General features: G+C 44.1%; 1 protein-coding gene across 3 annotated transcripts in view; it reads left to right on the top strand.

The window, feature by feature from the left end:
* The window catches only part of TEX2 (testis expressed 2), a 117,224-nt gene that overhangs the window by 7,649 nt on the left and 91,637 nt on the right, over window positions 1-17,938 (top strand). The window contains exon 2 of one of the 3 annotated variants that reach the window (XM_023212062.1): window positions 17,393-17,499. The exons of the other annotated variants lie outside the window; for them this stretch is intronic. The gene's annotated coding sequence lies outside the window, so the exon portion shown is untranslated. The remainder of the gene's footprint in view (window positions 1-17,392; window positions 17,500-17,938) is intronic. 3 annotated transcript variants of the gene reach the window in all.

Raw genomic sequence — 17,938 nt, 5'->3', positions numbered from 1 at the left:
ATAGTCAGTAAAGTGCTATGAACCCAGCCATGTTAAAGTTATAATTATCTTGTAAAGTATGTGTGAGGCCTCATCAGATTTGTATATAATTGACTAAGTTTTTCAAAAAATCTTGGCCAGTCGCAGTGGCTCATGCCTGTAATCCCAGCACTTTGGGAGGCCGAGACGGGCGGATCACGAGGTCAGGAGATTGAGACCATCCTAGCTAACATGGTGAAACCCCGTCTCTACTAAAAATACAAAAAAAAAAAAAAAAATTAGCTGGGCGTGGTGGCGGGCGCCTGTAGTCCCAGCTACTGGGGATGCTGAGGCAGGAGAATGGCCTGAACCCGGGAGGCGGAGCTTGCAGTCAGCTAAGATGGCACCACTGCACTCCAGCCTGGGCGACAGAGCAAGACTCCGTCTCAAAAAACAAAAAAAATAAAAATTTTTTTTTCCTTGGAAAATTTAAAAAAAAAAATACACAAAAGTAAAGAATAATATAATGGATCTCAGGCATCTGTTACTGAATTTTGATAATTATCAACTTTTGCTAATCTTGTTCCAAGATAGTTCCACAATGAAGCATTGTTGGTGGATTTTCTGTCACAGTATAAATGTGTCTTTGGACTATAAAATCATTTGGTAGATATTCTAGAGAAAAAAATGCCTGCATACTGTATAATCATAGGACTGGTGTTAAGTAGTTGAAATTCAGAATCTGAAATGAACATTTAGTGGAAACCTCTTATAGACTTGTTTATGAGAAGTAGGCATATAAAATTAAGAGTGCTTTCAAGATGACCAGTTAGTCTATGTATTTACTAAATGGTGACTGTATTGGGCAGTGTGCAAGGTACATTAAAAAAAAGAAAAAAAAAAAGGCCAGGTGCTGTGGCTTATGCCTGTAATCCCAGCACTTTGGTAGACTGAAGTGGAGAATCACTTGAGGCCAGGAGTTTGAGACCAGCCTAGGCAACATAGTGAGACCTTGCCTCTACAAAAAAAATAAATAAATAAAGCCAGACACAGTGGCACACACCTGTAGTCCTAGCTACTTGGCAGGCTGAGCTGGGAGGAGGATCGCTTGAGCCCGGGAATTCAAGGCTGCTATGAGCCATGATGGCACCACTGCACCACAGCCTTGGTGACAGAGTGAGACTCTGTCTCTAGAAATCAAACAAACAAAAAAGGACAGTCTTCGTCCACAGTGGCTCATAAAATTATGAGCCCATGATGAAGTCACAGATTATTTTCAAACATTCTTAGCAAATGAATTTTACACAAAGCCCAAACTGTGAAACTGATTAAGAAGCAGTATTTTAGTGGCGTATGTTACTTAAAGTTCAACTTATAGTATTCACTTATAGCATGAAACAGGACACAAGTTAATATGTTGAAAGTTTCTATATGTTGAATTCTGTTTTTATTTTTTAAAGGGGAAATTCAAATCAAACATGCAAACAACCCTGTAGCAGTGCCTCTGTGCATCATGGTACATACAACAGACCATTGAACATTTGAAAGGTGGTTAGTGCAACTGAGAGCTGGAAGCTTTCATTTTAATTAAGCTGAAACCGAAACTTTAATTTTAATTTAAATAGTTCCATGTGCCCATATTGGACGGTATAGCTCCAGGGTTTATTAAACCACCATTCCGGGTGATAAGATAGAACCCAGCACAAACTAATCTGGGCAACCAATCAAAGGGCACAAGTCGCATGTAGGTTCCAAACTCAATACATTTTACAGAAAAGGAGTTTGATTATGTAGTAGAAGGAAGAACTGCCTGGTGGGACTCATGATCTTCCTTCAAGAGCAAGGCTCAAAGACCTGGGGAGTTTTGATTTGATGCTATGATGTCTCCTGGGGCTCAGAATATTATGAAATGAGGAGTGAATCTCTGAGTGAAAAGAACTCAAGCTGCTTGTTGCATTGCGGAATGTCTCTAAGAGGTAGAGAGGCGTCTGTTAAGTGGCTTGTATGAAGGTTTCAGAAGGTAACTTGTATGAAGTTTCAGCTTTGGGAGTTGTGTTTGCTGCCAGGAGGGTTTAGAGGCTGCCTCTAGGCAACACCCAAGGGCTCAAAGAAGACAGATGCAGAGAGCATGAGCTGTTGGTCACCTCTCTATCCCCAGAGCATAGTAGATGCTTGATAAATGTGTTAAAAATGGATGACAGTTTCTGGAATAGATTTAGGAGTAAATAAGAGATGGGCTTGAACTTTTCTAGAAATTCTGAAAAATAGGTGCCAAGGGAAGTGCAGTGCCGGTGAACTGCAGAGTTTGCTCAGCCTGTGCTTTCTGCCAGAGGTAATTGACATTTCTCCTCACTGCAAATGCAAGCTCGACCTCCCTCCACTCACCCTTATCCAGTCCTGCACCAAGTACTGCTGATTTTTATCTTATAAATGTCTCTTGGATAGTTCTTTTCTCTCAAGCTTCTCTGCCACTGTTCTAGTCTGGTCTAAACAACCATCTTTTTGCTTGGAATACTCCGGCAGCCCCTCACTGACCTGCCCTCATCTACTTCTACTCCTTTCTAATCTCGTCACCACCCGGCAGTCAGAGTGGTCTTTAAAAAATTCCTAACATGGCTGGCCATGGTGGCTCACACCTGTAATCTCAACACTTGGGGAGGCTGAGGTGGGAGGATTGCCTGAGCCCAGGAGTTCAACACCAGCCTGGGCAACATAGTGAGACCCTGTCTACAAAAAAAAAAAAAAAAAGAAAAAAGAAAAATTAACTGGGTGTGGTGGCCTGTGCCTATAGTCCCAATTACTCAGGAGGCTAAGGTGGGAGGATTGTTCGAACCCAGGAGGTTGAGGCCGCTGTGATCTGTGATCACACCACTGCATCCAGCCTGGGTGACAGAGACCCTATCTCAAATAAATAACAAATAGTTCTCACATGATCCTGTCACATCCTTGCTCAAATTCTCTGAAGGTTTCTTTGTTACTTGTGGGATAAAATCTACATTCTGAACATGTTTAGGTGCTGTGTGATTAGCCCCTCCTGCCTTCTCCAGCCTGGGCCTCTCTCTCTCTCCCGGTTTATTGTATTCCAGGCACACTGGCCGCTTTTCTCTTCCCAGTTGGAAGGGAGCTAGACTTTTAAGGAGCTGAACCCTCTGCAGAAAACAGCTCTACTCCCCACCTCACCCCCACCCCCATTTTCTCTCTTCCTGTGTAGCTCTCATCACAGTTTGTTGCTGCATATTCTGTGGTAGATACCTGCTTTTCCCCTTCTTCCAGGAAGTCAGGGACCTTGTTGATTTTGCTCCGCATTATCTACCCAGTACCTAGCTTTGTATCTGACCCACTAGACATGCTGCTTAAATATTTTCGGGGTGAATGAATGAAAGAGTGCAAACCACATTAGAAAACAAGGCGAAACTCAACTGAGGAATTCTTTTGAAAACTGGGTTATATGGCTGAGCACAGTGGGTCATGCCTGTAATCTCAGCACTTTGGGAGGCTAGGGTGGGAGGATCGCTTGAGCCCGGGATTCCAGACCAGCCTGGGCAACATAGGGAGACCTCCCCATCTTTAAATTATTTACAAAAATTTAAAAATTAGGCATGGTGGTGTGCAGCTGTAGTCCTACTCAGGATGCTGAGGTGGGAGGATTGCTTGAGTCTGGGAGGTCCAGGCTGCAGTGAGCCATCATTGCACCACTGCACTCCAGCCTGGGTGACACCTCAAAAACAGACAAAAACACCTTGGGTTTATTGGAGAGGTTAAGTAGTTTTTCGAGAATAACTCAGGAAGGGAAATGGGGGGGAAAGAGTCCACAGGGATCAAAACGGTACAGAGGGTTTAGAGCATCCTACAAAAACATGTTCTGAGAAAGCATATTCCATGCCCTTGTCCCAGACTTGAAAGGCATTTGCCCATCATGTTGCAAGGATGGGATTTGAGGCTGACCCTCTTGTCTGGATGGGTTTTCTGCTCCCAGCCTCAGGAAGCACTGACATTAGGCTCCATTCTGAGACCTTAAGGTTGGAGTCTTCCACATACAGCCCACAGCTAGGGGTGCAGTAGTTTTCCTGTCTTCCTGGAGGGTGGGGGTTCTGCCCTGCTCGTATTTGCACCTTTCTCCTCCCTCTGACCTCCTTCACTGTCATCAGCAAACTAGAGTACTTTGCCTGTGGGGGGTGTTTGCCAAGTGTTTCTGAGTAGGCCCCGGTACTACCTGGTGGACACTAAAAAGGGCGCTAGGCAGTAATAAGAGGGAATTCTGGTTGTGCCTTGCGCAGGGGAGGCTTCCTGCTGCTGCTAGATTCCCTGTTGGAAAGAAGCTGGACAGCTGTGTTTAGACCTGACCCTGCAGATGGGGAGACTTCCCCCTTCTCTCTCTTCCTGAGGGCTGCTTCCAGATGAGTGGGGGAGCCTGCCAGTGCTCATCAGGTCCACCTGACATGTCATAAGGAAAAAGGAGAAACCTAGGTCTTCCCCAGGAACTTTGAGGTTATGAATAGGAAATTGAAGGACTTGATGCCGAGATAATGTTCTTTTGGAAGGAAGGGACTGGTTCCCCAGACCAGCACCACCGGTAACCAGAGAGATGTTTTGTGAAGGCTAAAGAGATGTGTTTTCTGGGAGACTGCAATTTAAGAAGGCTTTAAGCTTTATATTAATTAGAAATTTGTATTAATGTATAGTAATTAGAGAAAAGTCTACAGGAAAATCACAAAATCGGATAATGAGGAGACCTGTGTGACTTAGTAGCATTCTAGGTACCAAAGTGGTGCCTTGGAGCTCTCGAGTGGAAACTAGCACCAAAGCTGATTGGGAGCACCATTAAGGGAGGGGCTCTGGTATCTGTAAGCTTATGCCTGAACGTGAGCAGCTCATGCCCCCATGTGCTGGAAACCTTAACAGCACAGGCAGGCAAATATGATCTGATGGTTGTTAGGATTGGAGTTAGAGCAAAGTACTATGGGGTACACCTAGCCCCAAAAGAAAATCCTGTAAGTGATTTACTCTATGTGCCCTGATCATGGAAACCTGGTGGAAAGCATTTCCTTTTATGATGTAAAGGGGAAAGCTGGGCCTGGTGGCTCACGTCTGTAATCCCAGCACTTTGGGAGGCTGAGGCAGGTGGATCCCTTGAGTTCAGGAGTTCAAGACCAGCCTGGGCAACATGGTGAAACCCTGTCTCTACAAAATAAAAAACAAAAACAAAAATTAGCGGGGCATGGTGACATGCACCTGTGGTCCCTGCTACTTAGGAGGCTGAGGCGGGAGGATTGCTTGAGCCTGGGAGGCAGAGGTTTCAGTGAGCCAAGATGGTGCCACTGCACTCTAGCCCAGGCAACAGAGCGAGACCCTGTCAAAAAAAAAAAAAAGTGAGAGGGGAGCAAGTTATGTTGTTGTAGGATGCTGCCTGCCAGGCCAAGACGACAGTGTTATTTTCCATAGACAGATTTTAAAGTAGGCCTCCGGCAGGTGTAGTAGACCGTGCAGATGTTTGTATAAGGTGGAAGTCTATTACAAGTGGACTATGTGGCAAACTCTAACCCTACCTTGCTGATAATATTACATCTGCGAGCAGGTAGAGGGAAGTGTGTGTGTTGGACTTAATGATGACAAATGAGGAAAAGCCATCCAGAGGGCAAGGGACCTTGTGACTGAGGCAGGGAAGTAAGCACAGAGCTCTTGTTCAGGCAGGCCGGCTGGCACCTGCTCACTAAAGTTGCTCACTAACGGCTGAGCATTTCCTACCTTCTATTAATGTTTCCTTTGATAAAAATGATGGAAGTGCTCCCACTTAACCTGGAGCAGGAGCCATCTTGGTATCCTCAGTGCCTGGATGGGTGTTAGAAGTGACTGCTTGACGGTTAGTCCCTGACAGTGGCTGATCTGATGTGGCCATCCCAGTTTCCCATCCACCTCACCTACAGTTAGGAGCAGAAACTGCTGTAGGAATCCTGGCAGGAGCTGCCCTCAAGGATTGAGCCTCTTTGCCCAGCTAAGTTCGGGGGCAAGATTGAAATGGAAAATAAGTCAGTAGCTGAAAACCCGTGGGAAAGGAATTGCTTTTGTTTTAATTTCCCAGGGTAGGCTAATGTCTGTGGGGATACAGTGAGTGGTATTCGATCCTGATGGAGTAGGTTAATAGTGAAGCAGGAACATTAATTTTTTTTTTTAAGGCTAAAACTCCCAGCAGAAATGGCTATTGATCATGCTCTGAGCCAGAAACCAAACTCATTTGGTCAGCCTAGCTTTTGTCTTAAGGCTGACCGTGATCGAGAGTGGTGTTCAGAGGAGGCCTAATAGCCTGAAGTGAATTTTATTTCAGGAGGCACTAAAATCTTAGGGAAGGGAAAAAACACATCTTGAGTTTAGTTTTCGAGTTAGGTGATAGAGTTGTTTTGGCAGCAAATGTAGCAAGTGCAGGGCCCAGAATTTTCTGGGGTGGATGGTTAAGAAGTCCTTCCAGAAGTCTGTATGATTTTTTAATGCCAAAGTGTTAATCTCAAAAAATAAAATTGAAAACAATTTTAATATATATATATTTGTTGACCCACAGCTCCGAAGAAGCCTTTCAGAAATTTCTAATTTCACTATTTCTAAAACCTAGCTTATTATGGTCTGTAAGAATTTTAGCCATTTTGTGGGCTCTGCCACAGAACTGAACCGTTAGCCTCCGTTTTCCCTCTCAGAACTGCCTTCCAGCTCCTCCTGAGCTCCTTCCCACAGTGCTCCAGTGGAGTGTCCTAGCCTCTCGCCCTACACACTGCTGAGTAAGCACAGAGCAGGCTGTATTGTCGATTGGCTAATGTTGAGTGAGATGGGTGCTTTATTCAAGCTAAGGAAAAAAGGAATTTTTTTAAAGGATGTTTTTCTGTTTTAGGAGCTGGTTTATACCAGTGCTTAAGTTGGTATTTAAAGTTGGAATGAGAGGTTTTGGTTTCCTGTTCTTACAGCAGTAAACAGTAGGTAAGGGGCAGGTGCCTGGGGTCAGCCCTTTAGTTTTTTTTTTTCTTTGAGACAGTCTTGTTCTGTGCCCAGTCTCAAGTGCAGTGGCGTGACGTCATCTCACTGCAACCTCCACCTCCCAGGTTCAAGTAATCCTCCTTCCTCAGCCTCCCAAGTAGCTGGGATTACAGGCATGTGCCACCATGCCCGGTTAATTTTTGTATTTTTAATAGAGATGGGGTTTTGTCATGTTGGCCAGGCTCATCTTGAACTCCTGATCTCGAGCAATCCATCCTCTTTGGCCTCCTAAAGTGCTGGGATTACAGGGTTGAGCCCCGCCCGGCCAGCCCTTTAGTTCTTACTTCTGTCTGTCAATGTGGGTACACAGGGATATCTTTTCAAGTGTGATGCTATTGCTAAGAGAGGGAGGGTCCCTGACAGACAAGCAGGAAGCCCAGAATTTGGCATGGGAACCCTCATCTAATCACTGGGATGATTTCAAGCCAAATTCTTTGAGGCCTGATAAAGGGCTTATAAAATAGGCTATACCTGCATTTAATTAATGTGGACTGGTTATCCGGTGATAATGACAATGCTTAGAAGGCAGTGGCTATTCTTGGGGACTGTCAGTGGGCAGTTCCAGACACTGGTGAGAGTCAGCCTCCTGTGAATCTTTAAAATGAGGTCCTTACCCATCTTGTGTTTCCTTTTAGGGAAGGTCTTTAAAGAATCTTAAAGCAAGTATTTTAACTCTTTAAGTAGCATTAAGCATGGGAAATTCTTATGAAATAGATTATTTTCTCCCAATAAATTAGTGTACCAATTTTTCTTTTCTCTCTTTCTCTCTTGTTCTTTGATTATTTCTAATTCTTTCTCTCACTAACATAAAGCACTTAGGTATGTTTTGCAATTATAATTTGTTTTTCAATAGATTGGTTATTTATTGTCTAGAAAGCAACCAGCTGTTTTCCCACTACAGTCTTGGTTCCAGGAGTAAAATTGCTGGCAAAGCTTTGGGAGGCACCAGAAGGCTGTCCTCTTCCTGGAGTGAGACTTCACGTGCTATCTCTGTCTTGCCCAAATGCCCTAGGATCATGTACTCACCATCCAAAGGGGTGTAGATTAAAACCCTACTCCTCCTATTCAAAACAGTGTAATGAATTCTGTACGTCCGGGTTTTTTAATCTTGGGGAGGGGGAAGAGAAATATCTGTGTCTCCTTGAAAATCGAGTGCAAAACTCTTGTGGGTATTTGCGTATGTATATTTGTGTGGTGGGGAAGGATCTTTGATGTTCATCAGGCTTTCAAAAAGCCCTCAACTGAGAAAGGTTAAGGAGGAACTTCAGGTCTAAATCTCTCATACCTCTCATCTAAAAAGCTCTAAAGTCAGCTTTTTAGAACGGAGAGACCAGTTCACAGTAGAAGAACCTGGAGCACAGACAACACCGGTGAGCGAACTGCAGGCTCCCCGCGCGGGGGTCCATGTGCAAGTCTGGCTGCCTTCTCACTGCTCAAACCAGATCATCCCTGGAGCCCTGAGATTCTCTTTCCTCACTGCTAGCCCCTCTCCCCTCAAATCCTAGAAGACCTTTGAGGGAGAGAATTGGAGATAAATGTCCTCCTAGCCAGGTATCCTGTGCCAGGATATTTTCTCCTTCAGTTTTCTTAATTTGTTCTGACCAGTACCCTACTGAGTTTTCACAGGGAGTCTCTTTTTATTTTTCTTGGGTTTGCCTTTTTTATTCCTCTTCTTCCTCCTCTGCCTTCTTCTTTCTTTCTTTTCTTTTCTTTCCATTTTTTTTTTTTTTTTTTGAGACAGAGTCTTACTCTGTCGCCCAGGCTAGAGTACAATGGCCCGATCTCGGCTCACTGCAACCTCCACCTCCTGGGTTTAAGCGATTCTCCTGCCTCAGCCTCCCGAGTAGCTGGCGCCTGCCACCACGCCTAGCTAATTTTTGTAATTTTAGTAGAGCTGGGATTTCACCATGTTGGTCAGGCTAGTCTTGAACTCCTGACCTCAGGTGATCTGCCTGCCTCGGCCTCCCAAAGTGCTGGGATTACAGAATTACAGGCGTGAGCCACCATGCCCAGCTGCCACCTTCTTTCTTTTTCTATATTCTGAATAGTCTGTTCCCTGTCATTGGCTTTTCTGTTAGGTCTCGTGATTCTTTTTTTTTTTTTTGAGACGGAGTCTCGCTGTGTCACCCAGGCTGGAGTGCAGTGGCCGGATCTCAGCTCACTGCAAGCTCCACCTCCCGGGTTCACGCCATTCTCCTGCCTCAGCCTCCCCAGTAGCTGGGACTACAGGCGCCCGCCACCTCACCCAGCTAGTTTTTTGCATTTTTTAGTAGAGACGGGGTTTCACTGTGTTAGCCAGGATGGTCTCGATCTCCTGACCTCGTGATCTGCCCGTCTCGGCCTCCCAAAGTGCTGGGATTACAGGCTTGAGCCACTGCGCCCGGCCTAGGTCTCGTGATTCTTATCTGCAGCAAGAAAAGGGGGTCCCTGAGGTAGACAGAGCACCAGGAGGCTGGTCCTCCCAGTACTGTGACTCTGGAAGGTGGATCCTGCCCTTCCCTGGAAGGCCTTAGGGCCTCAGCTCGCCCATTTTAGCCCACAAGTCCAGCCTTCTCCTCGTGCAACCTCTAGCTGGTCGAGAACACACATCTGCTGCTGGCAGTTACTGACTCCTTCCTTTCCTCATGAACCTCATGCGTGTCCTGTGATGGTGGGCTCTGCTCATGAAAGTATGATTGTTTTGTATACCTTTTTTTAAAGACAGAAGTTGCTGCTTTCAGAAAGCATTCTTCCAGGGGGCGACCTAATGTTTAAGACAATGCTGGTAGGCTGGACGTGGTGGCTCATACCTGTAATCCCAGCACTTTGGGAGGCTGAGGTGGGCAGATCACGAGGTCAGGAGTTCGATACCTGACTGGCCAATATGGTGAAACCCCATCTCTACTAAAAAATGCAAAAATTAGCCAGCCATGGTGGCGCACGCCTGTAATCCCAGCTACTCAGGAGGCTGAGGCAGGAGAATTGCTGGAACCTGGGAGGCAGAGGTTGCAGTGAGCCAAGATCATGCCACTGCACTCCAGCCTGGGTGACAGAGCAAGACTCTGTCAGAAAAAAACAGGACAATGCTGGTGACAAATATGCATGATTGCAGTAGATCCCTGTTAGCAGAAATTTAAATTCGAGTCAAGAATGGTCATCTTCTGCCTTTGGCCATTTAAGCTTCTTCCTTTCTCTGAATTTCAGCCTCTAGTGCTCAGGACGAGGTCAGGGATCTGGCTCTTAAAGGGTGTTGGAGGAAGGCCTCCCTTCCGTATTGCTTCTGAGGACTCCTTAGACCATTGGCAGCACACATCTTCACATGAAGGTGGGCTTTTGATCTGGGAGACTCTGCTTAAGAAACCGGATCTCTTTATTGATAGAGCTGTCTCATGAGCAAGTAATGCAAGTTGTTGGTAATTACAGAAAACCTACTGTGGAATTTCATCTAAAATTAATGAAGAGTCAGCACTGTGGATTAAATACAGAGGCGGTGATGGCTTTAGCTCTCAGCTGTCTGCGGGCTTTCCTTTGCTGTCTGTTGTACCTGGGGGCTCCCTTCCCTCTTGTCCAGTTGGTTCGTGTTCCTATGACACAGACCCATTTTAATGGAACGCCACCAAAATATGCAGTATATTCCAAAGTCAAAGGTTTAGGATCAGAAAAGTGAAAAAGGTTCATTGTATTAAAAAGAAAACAATAAAATATGTGGAGAACAAAAACTGGGCAGTGAAATCTAGCTAGATGACCATAATATAATATGTCTGCTTTTCTTGACTTTATTATTATTATCTTTAAAGGAGCATTGTTCAATCCTCGATTTTATATCTTTGGCAGCAGGTGAAGGTCTCTAGATGAGCATGCACATATACGATGATAAATGGTTAAGGAATTTTGAGGCTAAAATCTTTACTGCTTAGATGTCATGTACTTTATAGGCATAGCATTTCTTGATTTAATAGGAAGGATCTCTGCTCTATATGTGCTTTTATGTGACTTGAAAAGGAACTAACTATTCCATTTAAGTAGATTTCAATTAGGATAATGGGTTTGAGACATTTCGCAATGATACATTTTCTAGACTCGTAAGATGGAATTGTCAAATTATAGCAAATAGAGTTAGAAATTATTTTGCAATTTTCTCAGCAGATTGTAATTTCTCCTTCCATACATGTAGTCATTGTAAAAATAATAGTGTAAGGGTACCTTTTATAAAACTGATTATTTTCCAAATAGACTGGTACCTTTTGGTTTAGAAAAAAATGATGGAAGAAGATTGTAGTTTAGGAGAGCAAGCAGAAAGCAGTCATTTTTCAGCCTTTCATTTTATTTTACCTTTGGCCACATTTTTTAAGAAAGGCCCAAAATTGCCATATGTCTGAAGGAATATTGGTAATGGGGTAGAGTTGTAATGAAAGTGAGATTTTCAGAGTAACAAGGTCACTTTCTTCTGTGGCTTGTAGAAACAGATATGTGATCATAACAGGTCCAGCAGGCAGGGTTGTGGGGAGTAGAGAGTTCATGTAATTTAGATCATGCTTAAATTTCCATATTTGAAAAAGCACCCAGAGAAAAGGATTTTGTCAAAAGAAAAATAATAATAATATTTTTTAAACGGGAAGGGGAAATGTGCGTGTTATTCTTACGAGATGTTGAAAAATGTTTAAATAGCTGCGATACAGTTTGTTGAGCAGGCAGGAGACAGTGGGAAGAGTGACTAAAGGGTTACATTTTGATGCAGAAATGCCCAGTTGAAGAAAAAAGCTTGCCTGGGAGGAAAGTTTCTGTGGAGATGTGCCCTGCATTTTGAGTGATGTACTGAAGCATCAAAGACTCAGCATTAATTTTGATCTTTCTTGGGAAACTGGAGAAAATAATGCATTTCTGAGAAAAAAATAGTAACTTATGAAATATCAAAGCCTGCTCTGGACAATGTCAACATCCATGAGTGAGAGGCAAATTCAAGAATCCAAACCCTAAGTGAAGACCTTACTGACTTGCTGTCTGGATGTCGGGCTGTTTGAGCCATGAGGTCCAGCAGGTTGTTAGGCATTCCAGGGATATGAGAGGTCCACACCCACACGATTGTGTGTTAGTTCTCAGGCTTCCGAGGATTTTTCTTGGGAAAAGGTTTTTAACCCCAAGTAGCTCCCAGCTTGACAGAATTCTTTAGAGGCAGCTCAGAAAAACTTTGGTTTCCCAAAATAATCCAAAGGCTAAAGTTCTGCCACCCTTTAAAAGAGTAGTGTTTTGGCTGGGTGCAGTAGCTCATGCTTGTAATCCCAGCATTTTGGGAAGCTGAGGTGGGCGGATCACGAGGTTCAGGAGTTTGAGACCAGCCTGGCCAACATATTGAAACCCCGTCTCTATTAAAAATACAAAAATTAGCGGAGCATGGTGGCACATGCCTGTAGTCGCAGCTACTTGGGAGGCTGAGGCAGGAGAATCGCTTGAACCCGGGAGATGGAGGTTGTGGTGAGCCAAGATCCCACCACTGCACTCCAGCCTGGGCAACAGAGTGAGATTCCATCTCAAAAAAAAAAAAAAAAAAGTGGTGTTTTAACTTCTTTTGGGACATAGTCGCCATTAGGACTCTGAACACTATGAACTCTCTCCACAGAAATCCACACATGTACACACAGACCGAAACTTGCATGCGTGCATATGTTAAGAACCCTTCATTTAAAGTAAGATGCAAAGTTTTGAAGAGAAAGTTTGCTGCTGTTACAGACACCATTTTCCCTTGAGTGTTAAAGCGTTCGGCTGGGAATGTCCTTTGTTGGTTGTTCCTCAGTAAGATTAGCAGAACTGGAACCTGCCAGCCAGGCCTCATTTTGAAACTCGTACAGCCTGACAGTAGTGCTTCCAAAAGATGCACCTTCCCACTTACATCAGGAACTGAGGCCCAGTGTTTCCCCCAAGGGTCTTTTTGAAGAAGACATTTTTGTCTAATAGCAGTGTTATTATTTTTATTATTGAAAAAGCAGTACCAACTCTGTATTCATTTCCCTGGTTATTCATATGCTTTTTTCCCCTGAGAGTCAAAAGACTGGTTTAACCTTTGACCTTGTGGGTTTTTATAGCTTGAAATTAATTTTTTAGAGAAATTGCTTTATATTTAAAAAAATTTTTGGCCGGGCGCAGTGACTCACACCTGTAATCCAGCACTTTGGGAGGCCGAGGCAGGCAGATCACGAGGTCAGGAGTTCGAGACCAGCCTGGCCAATATGGTGAAATCCCGTCTCTACTAAAAATACAAAAATTAGCAGGGCGTGGTGGCGTGTGCCTGTAGTCCCAGCTACTCAGGAGGCTGAGGCAGAAGAATCCCTTGAACCCGGAGGGCAGAGGTTGCAGTGAGCTGAGATCGTGCCACTGCACTCCAGCCTGGGTGACAGAGCAAGACTCTGTCTCAAAAAAAAAAAATTTAGAGATGGAATCTGGCTATGTTGCCCAGGCTAGTCTCAAACTCCTGGCCTCAAGTGATCCTCCCACCTTGGCTTCCCAACATGTTGGGATTATAGGTATGAGCCACCGCACCTGGCCAAATTGTTTTTTACATTAGTTATGAAGGAGGCATTGCGTACTTGTATTATGTGTCACACAATTTGAGAATACATGTTTTGAGAATACATGTTTTTAACAAAGTACCTTATGAAAACTGCATGTGTTTGATGTGTCCTGCTTTTAAGTCCTTTGCTGTACTTTCCCACAGGCTGGAAGGAGGATGATTCTGGTTCAGAGGCAGGTCCTGGCACCACAGGTCTGAAACTGCAGTCCTCTTGGTGGCAACAGCCCTTTGATTTTTACTTCCAAACCCCTGGTAGATTGCATCCTGCAGAGGAGCCTTTGTTTGTATGATCAAGATATGAGAAGTTACCACCACCCAGAAGTAGTATTCCTCCCTTTTCTGGAAGGATCCTTTTCTTTGATACAGCAACTGGATTGGATTTTCCGTTTCCTAAAAGAAATGTATATTCCCAGCAGAAACAACGTTGTACAAAGTGGTTCTATGGAAGAGAGAGTTACCGTGTTATAGTCCTCATTTAGAAAGGCTTTTGTTCCTGGAAAGGATACCATTGATTAGTGACATCTGAGTTTTAAGTTAGATTTCACTTTCTCATAGCAACAGTGATGTAATGTTACATTATGGAAGCTAAAACCTGATGCTCAACTTGTAAAATATACTCAACTATAAATATTCCTCTTCTGAACTATATAGAATTTTCTTTTTTTCTTTTTTCTCTTTTTTTTTTGAAGCGGAGTTTCACTCTTGTTGCCCAGGCTGGAGTGCAATGGCGTGATCTCAGCTCACAGCAACCTTCGCTTCCTCAGCTCAAGCAATTCTCCTGCCTCAGCCTCCCAAGTAGCTGGGATTACAGGCATGCACCATCATGCCCGGCTAATTTTGTATTTTTTTAGTAGAGACAGGGTTTCTCCATGTTGGTCAGGCTGGTCTTGAACTCCCGACCTCAGGTGATCCGCCCGCCTCGGCCTCCCAAAGTGCTGGGATTACAGGTATGAGCCACCACGCCCGGCTATAGAATTTTCTAAAAAGGACACAAACAGGTTACTTAGGTATTATGTGCAGTGTTCATTCATTCATTCATTAAACTAATAAATATTTCAATGCCAGCATTGGGACACAGCAGTGAATAAACCTAACTTTCTGCCACGTACAGCATATTTTCTTATGAGGCAACAAGTAACAGGTAGACAATGTCAGGCAATACTATTCTCAAAAATAAAGAGAGGGCCAGGTTCAGTGGCTTACACCTGTAATCCCAGCTCTTTGGGAGGCTGAGGCAGGAAGATTGCATGAGCTGAGGAGTTTGAGACCAGTTTGGGCAACAGTGAGACCCTGTCTCTATTTAAAAAATTTAAAAACTAACTGGGTGTAGTGGCGTGTGCCTGTAGTCCTAGTTACTCAGCAGGCTGAGTAGGAGGATCGCTTGAGCCCAGGAGTTTGAGGCTGCAGCGAGCTATGATTGCACCAGTGCACTCCAGCCTGGGTGATAGAGTGAGATCCTACTTTTAAAAAATAATAATAATTTCAAAAAGATAATAAGGGGATGGGGAGGCCCCACTTTTAGGATGAGGTAGTCAGGAAGGTCTTTCTGAGGATGTGACACTTGAGCTGAGACCTGCTGTTATTTTTACTACAGTAAATTTTAGGAGTAACAATTATCTTTGGGATCTTGGAATTCAGTGAGGCCTCTTTGCAGAGATTTTGATAGATTTGTCTGAAGGACCTCTTGAGGAGTTAGGAGGACTTTGGTATCAGTGTCCCTTGGAGAGAGAGACCCAACCATATCTGTTTTTTCCTTATTGTCAGTTTTCCTGCGGCAAGAACTGGAGGAGAGATGAAGTTACCGCTTGGCCTCTTGGCTGCAGTTCAAAGCAGAACTGAGCATCTTCCTGCTCGCTGGGCAGCTTCTGAGCTCCGTGCTGAACCTGGCTGCCAGACATTAGACAGTAGTTCCCAACTGTTCCAGACGCACGAACCGACCCCTCAGCAGTCACTCCATGAGCTCTGACAAACCCGAATGCTTTCCCTGGAGTGGTCACTGCATCTGGAGGCCAGCTGGCTTCAGCTTGGCCCTGAATCCCAGACACAGGAGCCTGGGCGTAGGGTGAAGGATTGCAGCTGTAGGCCTGAGGCGATTTTTCTTCTGAATGTCATTTTAAACACTGAATCACGAAATCCTAAGTCTTTTAAGCAGCAGTATAATACTGCCAATGATGCTGCTGCTGTTCAAACTTTTTTTTGCGTGTGACCTGCTCAGCCCTGCAGTTTTTCCTGTTACTCCAGAGTCCCAGAGTACATTAATAATCGGTATTTGTATAGGGCTGCAGTTGACAGATCCATTGCCATACATCTTCCTTTAATCCCCACAGTACCCTATTGTTACTCTTGCCTTGCTTTTCCCTGCACCGACCAGGCAACTGACTCTAAACCGATCAAGGAAGGAGAGGGACTAGCCATCCAGAGACACCTGTGCTAGGAATTTTGTAGAATTCCTTTTATTTCCCAAGCAAATGCTGGGAGGTAGACTTTATTTTTCTCATTTTAAGCTCAGAAAGATTGTGTAACTTGCCTGAGGTCACACAGCTGGTGAGGGGCAGAGCTGGAGTTTGCAGTGGGTCAGCCTGAGTTGGAAGTGTATACTCTTGGTGCTGCACCAGGCACCTATCTGACCTGCCTGAGGACAGCCCCGCTTGCTCCCTCCTCTTCATAACTCCACCTCCACCCTCTTCCTCTTCAGTGTCTCCTCAATTACCTTGCCCGGTGTCTGAGCCAGGACAGGGTGTCGTGGGCTGGGCCGTGGGTGGGCAGTGACAAATGCTGTTATCTTAGGTTCCTGGAGAATGAATAGGCTTTTAAACATTTAACAAAGAGCTTTACACACACACACACACACACACACACACACCCCTATACCTACACACCTGCATATACACATACTTACATACATCTGTATATATAAAAATCATAGAGGAAAGTTAAGCTTCATATGACCCTGCCATAGCAGGCATTCATTTACATTTTTAAACATTGTATAATCAGCGTACTTACTAGTTTGCATTTTCCCCCTCATTTATCATGATTTCATTTACACATTTCTAGGCAGTGCACATACTTACCATCTGTAAGGACTTGTAATATTTCCTGTTAGCACACATAGAGTCCTTATTTAACAATTCAAGTTGTTAACCTTTTGTGGCCTGGTAAGTTCCTTACCAGATAGCATCTCATTCCTCTCCCTCTCCCCTCTTCCCTCTCCACTCTTCCCTCTCCCCTCTCCCCTTTCCCCTCTCCCCTCTCCTTTTTTTTTGAGACAGAGTCTTACACTGTTGCCCAGGCTGGAGTAAAGTGGCATGATCTTGGCTCACTGCAACCTCTGCCTCCCAAGTTCAAGCAATTCTCCTGCCTCAGCCTCCTGAGTAGCTGGGATTACAGGCACCTGCCACCACGCCCGGCTAATTTTTGTATTTTTAGTGGAGACGGGGTTTTGCCATGTTGGCTAGCCTGGTCTTGAACTCCTGACCTCAGGTGATCTGCCTGCCTCTGCCTCCCAAAGTGCTGGGATTACAGGTGTGAGCCACCATGCCTGGCCAGCATTATTTCCTTAGGAAAATAAGTTGCTTTTGAAAAATTTTTTGTAAGTTAGGGTTAGTTTATTCATCATTGTTTTAGTGGATTTGGTTTGGAAACATGCGGTAAGCATTTGATAGAAAAAAACATTTGTATTTTCCAGGTTTCAGTTTACGTTTTGATCTAAATTCTGCGAATAGTCATAACCAGACTTACAAAGCTTTTTGGGGTATGTCTAGGTAAAACTCTTTTAAGAAGATGAAGCAGAGAGGATTGAATTGACAAAGACAGTTCTTTAAAAATTAAGGTTATTTTGAGACTAAGAACATAATTGCTTAATTGCAGGTAATAACAGAAAAAACCTGGACATAAACATCCCATAATTTGACCTCCAAGGAGAAGACTGGCACCAAGGAAATGGCAGCTTCATTCCTTTCCTGTCTTGGGCATTGGTAAAAGGAGTTACCTTGATCTGTTTGATTTCCATTTCAGCCCTTATTAGTAGTTATGCCTTAGGCAAATTATTCAATTTCTCTGACTCAGTTTCCTTATTCAGAAAATGGAGGCATAATTCTTGCCTCGTAGGGCCATGAAGATTAAATGAGGGGTGTCTTGAAGTGTCTAGGACATAAATCTTCAATAAAATCTAATTCCTTTTTTTTTTTTTTTTTTTTACAGTTAACTCAAACCTTTTAGTGAATTGGTGCACTTTTTAGGTGATGCTTTTTAGGTGATGCAAAGACCCTGCTTTGCTCATTTTAAGGAACAGTTATTTTTCTTCCTCCATTTTGAAGTTTCTTGTTTGCTGCCTAGTTGATATGATTTGGCTCTGTCCCCACCCAAATCTCATCTTGAGTTGTAGTTCCCATAATCGCCACACGTCATGGGAGG

This window comes from Piliocolobus tephrosceles, chromosome 16, assembly GCF_002776525.5.
Source record: "Piliocolobus tephrosceles isolate RC106 chromosome 16, ASM277652v3, whole genome shotgun sequence".
Classification (NCBI taxonomy): domain Eukaryota; kingdom Metazoa; phylum Chordata; class Mammalia; order Primates; family Cercopithecidae; genus Piliocolobus; species Piliocolobus tephrosceles.
The sequence above is the reverse complement of the archived record's forward strand: the minus strand, read 5'-3'. Positions and strand labels throughout refer to the sequence as shown.